The sequence below is a fragment of the Cervus canadensis genome, chromosome 19 (genome assembly GCF_019320065.1).
Source record: "Cervus canadensis isolate Bull #8, Minnesota chromosome 19, ASM1932006v1, whole genome shotgun sequence".
In the NCBI taxonomy this organism is placed as follows: Eukaryota; Metazoa; Chordata; class Mammalia; order Artiodactyla; family Cervidae; genus Cervus; species Cervus canadensis.
Genome location: NC_057404.1, coordinates 5,833,169 through 5,843,964, shown reverse-complemented (window position 1 = coordinate 5,843,964; position 10,796 = coordinate 5,833,169). Strand labels below are relative to the sequence as shown.

Here is a 10,796-nt window from a genome sequence, read left to right as displayed (position 1 = left end):
TCATGGCTGCAGTCACCATCTGCAGTGATTTTGGAGCCCAAAAAATAAAGTCAGCCACCGTTTCTACTGTTTGCCCATCAATTTCCCATGAAGTGATGGGACCGGATGGCATGATCTTAGTTTTCTGAATGTTGAGCTTTAAGCCAACTTTTCCACTCTCCTTTTTCACTTTCATCAAGAGGCTCTTTAGTTTTTCTTCACTTTCTGCCTTAAGGGTGGTGTCATCTGCATATCTGAGGTTATTGATATTTCTCCCGGCAATCTTGATTCCAGCATGTGCTTCCTCCAGCCCAGCGTTTCTCATGATGTACTCTGAATATAAGTTAAATAAGCAGGAAGACGATATGCAGCCTTGACGTACTCCTTTTCCTTTTTGGAACCAGTCTGTTGTTCCATGTCCAGTTCTAACTGTTGCTTCCTGACCTGCATACAGATTTCTCAGGTCGCTTATCTTGTCAGATAACTTTATATAAGGGCTTCCCAGGTGGCGCAGTAGTAAAGAATCTGCCTGCAATGCAGGAGATGTGGGTTTGACCCTGGGCCAGGAAGATCCCCTGGAAAAGACAACCACCCCAGTATTCTTGCCTGGAAAATCCCATGGACAGTGGAGCCTGGCAGGCTACAGTCCATGGGTTACAAAGAGTTGGACACAACTAAGTGACTGAACACACACACATGCAACCTTATATAGCTGTCCACTGCATAGAAGGAATAAAATTCAAACAGCTCAGAAAGGCATTTAAGGCTTTCCCTGAGCTAAAGGAATGTTCTAGGTATATCACCTACTACATATTATCACTCTTAGGAACCAGAATTACAGTTAACTTACTACCTAAATCAAAAGACTTGGCACAAAGTGAATACAGAAATAAAAGTGTATAAGCTGGTGAGAACCATTCTCCACAGTGAGCTGGACCAGGAGAATGTTGATGGCCACTGGAACAGGCTGGCTTGTGGTTATCTGCTAAGTGCTTGGACCAATAAGTTTAGTCTCCTTTTCCATATTGTTTGAGTACTTGGGAAGACTCAATAAGAGGTTTTTTTGGTTTTGTTTTTGGTTCTTTCCACTCATCCTGTGTTTATTATCTGTTTTCTGATTTTCTTATTTGGTAAGGGTATATTAGTTATCCACTGCTGTGAAGAACCGGCCTGCCAATGTAGGAGATATCCACTCCAGTATTCTTGCCTGGAAAATCCCATTGGCAGAGGAGCCTGGCGGGCTACAGTCCGTAGGGTTGCAAAGAGTCAGACATTACTGAAACCACTTAACATGCACACACACATGCTGTGTAACAAACTGCCTCTGAATTCAGTGGTCTAGAACTAACACTAAAAAGGATGTCCTTTTCATCAGAGGGGACTGGAATGCAAAAGTAAGAAGTCAAGAGATCCCTGGAGTAACAGGCAAATTTGACCTTGGAGTACAGAATTAAGCAGGGCAAAGGCTACCAGAGTTTTGCCAAGAGAATGCACTGGTCATAGCAAATACCCTCTTCCAGCAACACAAGAGATGATTCTACACATGGACATCACCATATGGTCAATACCAAAATCAGATTGATTATATTTTTGCAGCCAAAGATGGAGAAACTCTATGTAGTCAGCAAAAACAAGACTGGGAGCTGACTGTGGCTCAGATTATGAACTCCTTATTGCCAAATTCAGACTTAAATTGAAGAAAGTAGGGAAAACCACTAGACCATTAAGGTATGACCCAAATCAAATCCCTTATGATTATACAGTGGTTTTCTGAGGAGGCCTTACTAATATCTGAGAAAAGAAGAGAAGAGAAAGGCAAAGGAGAAAAGGAAAGATATACCCATCTGAATGCAGAGTTCCAAAGAATAGCAAGGAGGGATAAGAAAGCCCTCCTAAGTGATCAGTGCAAAGAAATAGAGGAAACAATAGAATGGGAAAAACTAAACATCTCTTCAAAAAAATTAGAGATACCAGGGAACATTTCATGCAAAGATGGGCACAATAAAGGACAGAAACAGTATGGCCCTAACAGAAGCAGAAGAGATTAAGAAGAGGTGGCAAGAATACACAGAAATGTACAAAAAATATCTTCATGACCCAGATAACCACGATGGTGTGATCACTCACCTTGAACCAGACATCCTGGAATATGAAGTGAAGTGAACCTTAGGAAGCATCACTATGAACAAAGCTAGTGGAGGTGATGGAATTCCAGCTGAGCTATTTCAAATCCTAAAAGATAATGCTGTGAAAGTGCTACACTCAGTATGTCAGCAAATTTGGAAAACTCAGCAGTGGCCACAGGACTGGAAAAGGTCAGTTTTCATTCCAATCCCAAAGAAAGGCAATGCCAAAGAATGTTCAAACTACTGCACAATTGCACTCATTTCACACGCTAGTAAAGTAATGCTCAAAATTCTCCAAATCAGGCTTCAGCAATACGTGAACTCTGAACTTCCAGATGTTCAAGCTGGTTTTAGAAAAGGCAGAGGAACTAGAGATTAAATTGCCAACATCCTTTGGATCATAGAAAAGGCAGGAGAGTTCCAGAAAAACATCTACTTCTGCTTTATTAACCTCAGCAAAGCCTTTGACTATGTGGATCACAACAAAGAGTGGAAAATTCTGAAAGAGATGGGAATACCAGACCACCTGACCTGCCTCCTGAGAAATCTGTATGCAGGTCAAGAAGCAACGGTTAGAACTGGACATGGAACAATGGACTGGTTCCAAATTGAGAAAAGGGCACATCAAGGCTGTATATTGTCACCTTGCTTATTTAACTTTTATGCAGAGTACATCATGTGAAATGCCAGGCTGAATGAAGTACAAGCTGAAAACAAGATTGCCAGGAGAAATATAAATAACCTCAGATATCAGAAGACACCACCTTCATGGCAGAAAGCAAAGCAGTAATAAAGAGTCTCTTGATGATGGTGAAAGAGGAGAGTGAAAAAGCTGGCTTAAAACTCAACATTCAGAAAATGAAGATCATGGCATTTGGCCCCGTCGCTTCATGGCAAATAGATGGGGAAACAGTGGAAACAGTGGGAGACTTTATTTTCCTGGGCTCCAAAATCATTGCGGATGGTGATTGCAGCCATGAAATTAAAAGACCCTTGCTCCTTGGAAGAAGAGCTGTAACCAACCTTGACAGCATATAAAAAAGCAGAGACGTTACTTTGCCAACAAAGGTCTGTCTAGTCAAGGCTGTGGTTTTTCCAGTGGCCATGTATGGATGTGAGAGTTGCACTATAAAGCAAGCTGAGCACTGAAGAATTGATGTTTTTGAACTGTGTTGGAGAAGACTCTTGAGAGTCCCTTGGACTGCAAGGAGATCCAACAAGTCCATCCTAAAGGAAGTCGGTCCTGAATATTCATTGGAAGGACTGATGCTGAAGCTGAAACTCCAATACTTTGGCTACCTGATGAGAAGAACTGACTCATTTGAAAAGACCCTGATGCTAGAAAAGATGGAAGGCAGAAGGAGAAGGAGATGACAAAGGATGAGATGGTTGGATGGCATCACTGACTCGATGGACATGAGTTTGAGCAGGCTCTGGGATTTGGTGATGGACAGGGAAGCCTGGCGTGCTGCAGTCCATGGGTCGCAAGGACTGGGGTTGGAGAAGGATGGTCTGGCCTCAGAGGATGGAATGAGAAAGGCTTTGAGCACAGGAACCTGGGTCTTGTCTGTGAGTGGCTTTTTGTATGTGGCTGCAACGGGAGCCCAGGGTCCCTGAAAGATATCAGTACTGTGGAAAGTGGACCAGGAATAGTAGGTTGAGACAGAAATGCTGTCTGGAAGTGTTTGGGCTCATATACAGCAAGAGCCGCTGCAAACAAAGGAATCTTGTGTTCCAGGTAACTTTGGTGGCCATGTGGAAAGTAGATTATGGGAAGAGACCAGCAACCAAAGTCAGTTAGGGGGAAAGTAGTCTAAACGAGAGGTAATGTCTCCTACTTGACCTTCGTAGAAGCAGTGAGAGTGGAGATGAGGACATGGGATTTATGGTTCTATGTTTTTCACTGACAGTAATGTGCCCTTCATTGTAAGACATACCATTTAAAAAATATACAGCTAATTTTTAAAATTCATTAATGAAATTATAACACAATGTTAACATACCAGCAATGGAAAGATGCATCATTATTTTAGAGGTAAAAAAATTGTACAACTTGGAATTAATGAAATATAATAAATAATCTTAGGAAGACGACATCTACATTTTGGATTTCAGCAACTTGGCGAATAGCAATGCCAGTAATAGACATCATGGGAACAGGGGATGAGAAATGGGTTCCAAGAGAAAAGATGAATTCTCTTTTGGATGTATTGAGTTGGCTACCTTTAAGAGATATTCATGTACAGATGTCTGGCAGACAATTGGAAAATGTTGGTTTGGAGCTCATGGAAAAACGTATAAGAAATTGGACTAGGTTAATGAATGGCTGATTTTAAATTTAAATTCTTATGCTTAAGTATATATGAAGACACATTATTTCTTTGCCTATAAACACAAACTTTGAAATTTCCTCCCCCTCCCCCCCCACAAATTATAGTTTGCCCTTTGTAGCATTTGACTTTAACTGGAAGGGGAGGTGGGGGAGGTTGGGATGATGAAAGAAGTTTGAGACCACAGGAGGAGTCATTAGCAGTTGCACTTAGATGTGAAAATCATGAGAGATAGTAATCTTCACATAATTAATGGTTTACTGAGATGTAATATCCAACCAATCTCATACCCTCTAGCCTTTCTTATACCCTTGATTCTTCACTCTTAGTGCTCGATAAGCAGATTAATTTGCCGCCATAACAAAGTATAGCAGATTGGGTGCCTTAAAGGAGAGAAATGAAACCCAGCAGAGGCAGGGTTGGTTGCCTCTCTCTTTAGCTTGAAGATGGCGATCTTCTCCCTGGGCCTTCACTTGTCTTCCTCTGCAGTTTGTATCCTAATCTCATTTTTTAAAATAATGACACCAATCATACTGGATTAGGGCCTGCTTTAAATGACCCAATTGAACATAATCCCTTCTTTGAAGTCACTACCTCCAAATCCAGTCACAGTTCTGAGTTACTGGGGGTTCTGACTTCAACATACCAATTTGGCAGGGGACACAATTCAGTCCATACCAGTGAGTGAGCCAGTCAAGGACTGAAATTCTTATTCACATGTGTTATGAATGCCTAGACATGCTAGTTGAAGTCTAATATCCTCTTTATACACCACAAATTATTTTTCCATGCTTGTTTCCATAATTATTTTATGTCTCTGCAGAGGTGGAAGGTTATATATAGAAGTGCTGTAAAACTTTTTTTTCCTGTCCCCCCACCCCCACTTCCTATCCGGGGGTAGGGGGGGACACATTCTTTGAAAAAAAGAAACCACTTATTCTCTCTTATCGTTCATTGAATAGCATTTAGCAAACTTTGTGACATTACATCAGTTCCTTACTTTTCCCCCCCCTGAGGAACAGACCTTCAATGAGGAACTGTGAGGAAAAAATATACATAATAGCAGGAAATACATATCTCAGCCTAAGCCTTAACTTCTTTTTTTCATAGTCATAACTTTCCTAAAGAAGGAATTTCTGTGGAACTAATTTAAAGCAAATTCTTCAAACCTAGATTCTTAGGGATTCTGTGGTTTGAAAACAGGGAAAAAAAACTTCACCAAATACCTGAAAGTATTGTATGGTAGAGTAAGATCCTGCTAGGTTGAAACAAATTCTCTTCAAATATGCCATCATCTGAGATTGTTTTGTAGGAAGTTTGTGTTGGCAAGCACCTCAAAAGAACTTTTGTAATTAGCTGGCTTCCTGCAAAAATCTTAGGTCTGTCTTCATCTCAAAATGGACACAAAAATTAGTTTCCCTCTCGGTCATTCTCTCCACAAAATAAAATATGGTATTTCTGAGTAAATAGTTTGTTGTTTATCTTTTTGAAAATTAACTTTATTCAGTTTAAAGTTTTGATTTGACTTAAATATTTTCCCCATATTTATTAAGAGGATGATTGATATGGTGTTATGGCAATGGTGTTTATCTCAGTGGTCTTCCTCCCCAAAACCCATAATCCCAATCTAACTGTGAGAAAAATATCAGACAAACCCAAATGGAGGAGCAGAATCCTTGACCAGCACTTCTCAAAACTGTCAAGGAAAGTCTGAGAAACAAGGAAAGTGCAGAAGAAGCTTAAGAGAAATGATGATTATAATATGGTGCCTTGGATGGATCTTGGAACAGAAAAAGTACATTAGTGGAAAACTAATGAAACCCAAATAAAACCTGAAGTTTAGCTGGTGGCAGTGTACCAATGTTTGTTCATCAATTGTGATAAATGGTACTAACCACTGTTGAGTAATATCAAATACCAGAACACAAGTTATAATGGACTATCTTTGCAATTTTCTGTAAATCTAAAAACTATTTTAAAATAAAAAGTTTGCTTGAAACCTAGACTGATTGACGATAAACATAAAATAGAACATAATGCAAGGCTTCTATAAAATAGGCAATGAAACAGAAGTTATTAATAAATATTAAATGTTGTCAGCCCACCACTTGATGTATTGGTATCCATAAATGGCAGGATATCAGTGAGTCAGTGGGCATATCAATCTAATAAACTTTTATAAATGATGAATGGGCTGTAAACACTGTTTTATAGCGTTTGAAAATTCCAAACAGTAAATCCACACACGATGTTTCTGCTCACATATTTCATGATCCCCATTTTTTAGAATCTACACAAAGAAATATTTCATGCCCTTTAGGGAGGTTTAATAAAAAAAACAACAGGTGGGAAATGGGTTTTGCAGTAGCATGAACGGCCGTACCATAAATTCTAGTACCTGAGAATTACCCCAGCAGAGGATTGTAAACACATTAATCACTCAACAGTGCAGAAATTCCATCCTCAGATGTCATCTCAGTTTCAGACACAAAGATGAAATGCTTCCATTTAAATTCAAAACCCTGAATGGATATGATGATCCTTTATTTTCATGGGGAATCATGGAGTGAGTTCCCCAGTGTCCTCATCTATAAAATGGGGTTGATAAATCTCATCTCCGGATCATGGGATTAAATAAGATGATATATGTCAAATGCCTAACATGGTGGATGGTACCTCGTCTGTTTTCAATATATTGTAGCTGTGTTTATTATTTATTATATATTCATGATTTTTCTGATAGCCTTAAATTTTCATAATTGGAAGCTATTTAAAGGGATTTTTAAAGTTTTTTATTTTATATTTTACTTCAGTTGGAGTACAGTTGGAGTACAATGTTGTATTAGTTTCAGGTATACAACAAGGTGCTTCATTTATACATATTCATATATTCATCCTTTTCCAGACTCTTTTCCTCACATAAGTTATCACAGAAAGTGAAAGTGTTAGCCACTCAATCGTGTCCGATTCTTGGTGACCCCATGGACTGTAGCCTGCCTGCCAGGCTCCTCTGTCCATGGAATGCTCCAGGCAAGAATCCTGGAATGGGTAGCCGTTCCCTTTTACAAGGGATCTTCCCAATCCAGGGATTGAACCCAAATCTCTGAGTCTCTTGCATTGCAGGCAGATTCTGTACCATCTGAGCCGCCAGGGAAGCCCGGTTGTCACAGAATATTGTTCCCAATGAGGAAACTGAGACTCCGAGGGCAGTGACTGGCCTGGGGCCCCGAGGCTGCTTTCCTCCGGAGCCGGGACAGGAGCTCTGCTCCCTCAGGCCCTCGGGCCCTACTGCAGATCCAGCCTGACCCACTGCTCTGAGTGCTGGCTCTCCAGCAGCTGCGGGCGCAAGGCTCGGCTGCAGGGTCGCCCTGGGCACCTCTCCGTAAGGGGATCCTGTCCCCCTTCCTCCGTGGGAGCAGAACTCTCCGCCTCCCTCCCCAATAGGTGTGGCAATCATGCTGTCTTCCAGTCAGCTCTCTTTCACCGCCTCAGCATTTCAGCGGCTGCAGCCTGCTGGGGCAGACAGAGCAGGGTGTGCTGCGCTGAGGACTGTTTTCATAAAGGAGATGTAAGGGCACTTTGGCTGCCGTGCGGGGCTGACTGGAGCACCCAGGACAGAGGCCCTGCCCGCCTCCCACGTGTGGGTGTGCTGGAGTCCTATGTGAACTGTGAGGCCGTGGAGGGGTAAGTAAAACCCATTATGAGAAAAATACACGATGATGGGTGTCCGTGAGTGAAGGAAGGAAGCTATTTAGATTTTATCACTTTTAGTTCTTTTAAAAACGTCCCTTTGTATACACTTATGATATGGCTGGAATACACCAGAATTGCTTTCCTATGGAGTTTACCTTATCCCCTGATATTTTTTACCACCTGTTGCTTTTAATGGAGTTTTCTTATTGTCTAAGGAAAGCATTATTTTTTCCTTTTAGGGTGTGTCCTGGAAGGCACATAGACACAATAGTCAAAATAAAGAGGATTTCTCAAGCATTTTTGTGAATTAAAAGCAACTGGGCTACATCTTCAAAGATGTGTTCCCCAGAGCACATGGTGTCCTGGGGAAGATGTGATGGCAGACCTGTGAGCTGTTGTTTCACCTGAGTTCCCCTCACGTTCTTCTTGCTTCCACTGCCCTCTTTGCTTTCTGAAAATGTCTATTTCTTGAAATGAGGAGGGAAAGAATTGAGGAGAAAATTGAGGGGGGAGTAGAGGATGGTGGGGCTTCCCTGCTGGCTCAGACGGTAAAGCGTCTGCCTGCAATGCGGGAGACCTGGGTTCAATCCCTGGGTCAGGAAGATCCCTGGAGAAGGCAATGGCACCCCACTCCAGTACTCTTGCCTGGAAAATCCCATGGATGGAGGAGCCTGGTAGGCTACAGTCCGTGGGGTCGCAAAGAGTCGGACACGACTGAGCGACTTCACTTTCACTTTCAGAGGATGGTGACTCTGGGGTCAAAGGCTACTCGTCTCAGCCCAGCCCACTCTTGTCCTTCAGAGTCAATATTTACTGCAGGCTCGAGAAGGGATGGGGGTTATTTCTGGACATTTCTCTAATAAAATCCTGTCAGAACTGTCCGAATACTGAACGCTTTATGGCACTGGTTATCTCGGGGAAGGAAATTTTCCTCAGTCAAATTTATGAGGCTGGGTTGAAAACGAAGCTGAGACAGAGCCTGGCGAATCCCCGTGGCAAAATGATTCATCTTCGTGGAGTTGGAAAATCTATTTTTATCACCTTTATTAAGCCAACTCCTTCATTTTATTCCCTTGCTGGACGCCTGCTGTTTCCTTCACGGTGCTGAATAGCCCGAATGTGTCGGAGCCTGAGCTCCTCCGGCTCTTCCCAGCCGGGCTGATCCAGCAGCCTGAGGAGGGGGCGGCTCTGCGCGGCCTGGGCGGTCACACGGGGCCCCACAGCGTGGAGGGTGACTCTCAGCCACTCAGTCGTGTCCGGCTCTTTGTGACCCCGTGGACTGTAGCCCACCAGGCTCCTCCGTCCATGGGATCTCCCAGGCAAGAGTACTGGAGTGGGGTGCCATGCCCTCCTTCAGGGGGTCTGCCTAACCCAGGGGTCGAGCCCAGGTCTCCCGCGTTGGAGACAGATTCTTCACCATCTGAGCCACAAGGGAAGCCTGAGGGTGATTGGGTGACCGTAATTCTTGCTGAGAAGGCCTTTCCAAGGGCGGGAGGAAGGGCGGAAATCCAGCGGCTCCACGTGGTTTGCCTTTATGCTGTGAAGCAGGCGTGAAAAGGTTGCCAGTGCCCTCCATCTAATAATAGAATGGAAACAGCATTCTACTCATTTCCCTGTCTCCGTTTAGGTTTCCGTCTATGCCATTTCAAATTGCTGCACATTTCATCGGCTCTTGTAAGAGTCCCATGTAATGCTAAGAAGATTGGTGATTGTTTGCAATAATAAAGTTTAAAAGACGAAGATGAAGGAAAAGAACCAGTTCTTACTAAGCTTCCTTGTCTAATTAAATCTGCCAGCTTACTGTTTGGAAGAAGTGGCAAAAGGTGGTTAGAAATAATTGACTATTATATGAACAGTGTTTGTCGCTGTATGGGGGTGGGATTTTTGGCATCTGGCAGAGTAGGCACTCAATATATATTTTACAGAATGAATGGAAGGATACCATTCCTCACAGCCTTCTTAGCTTCCTTAACCTTACCGTTTGCCCTCTTAACTTCTGTCCTTCAGGGGACAGTGCAGCGTGGTCATTAGGACTTGGCATTCTGGAGGCAGATGGCTTAAATTCAGTTCCCAGATTTGCAGCTTCTTAGCTGTGCTCTGTGGCAGGTTCCTCAGTCATCTGAGGCCTTTGTTTCCTTGTCTGTAAAATGGGAATAATACAGTGACTACCTTATATGGTTTTCAGTAAATAAGTCAATATAGAAGTCTAGAATTTTCCTGTAACATGGTTCAAGATGTGAAGAGGGAGAAAAAAAAAGCAGGAGGAGGTGGTTGAGGAGGATTGGTTATTGGAATGAATTTGGGAAGTTTTGAGATTTTGACCCTTTTTGGTTCATTCATTCCCTTAAATCATGATGCCAGTGATTTATAAACCTTCCTTTGTTCAGTAGAGAAAATAATTTGAGAATAAGAATAAAATGGAATTTAGAGGAAGAAAATTACTTCCAATCTCTCAATAAATAGTTATTGAGCTCCTCTACTCTGTGCAAGGTACTAAACGTTGGATTATCGAGTGTTGAAGCTGATCGTCATCATCCTTGCTCTCATGGACGCTACAATCTAGACTCTTTTGGGCATTATGAACTTACTGACTCAGCTGCTGTCTCTATTCAAAAGATATGTTGAGTAGATGTGAAAGGACAGTCAAACTTAGCTCCCAGCAGTGAGT

At 42.4% G+C, this 10,796-nt stretch overlaps 1 protein-coding gene across 15 annotated transcripts in view; it reads left to right on the top strand.

Moving 5' to 3' along the window:
* LIMCH1 (LIM and calponin homology domains 1) overlaps positions 1–10,796 on the top strand; it is a 347,525-nt gene that overhangs the window by 176,942 nt on the left and 159,787 nt on the right. For 2 of the 15 annotated variants that reach the window (XM_043438437.1, XM_043438436.1), the window contains exon 1: positions 7,924–8,119. The exons of the other annotated variants lie outside the window; for them this stretch is intronic. The gene's annotated coding sequence lies outside the window, so the exon portion shown is untranslated. Of the gene's footprint in view, positions 1–7,923; positions 8,120–10,796 lie in introns of those variants that run through there. 15 annotated transcript variants of the gene reach the window in all.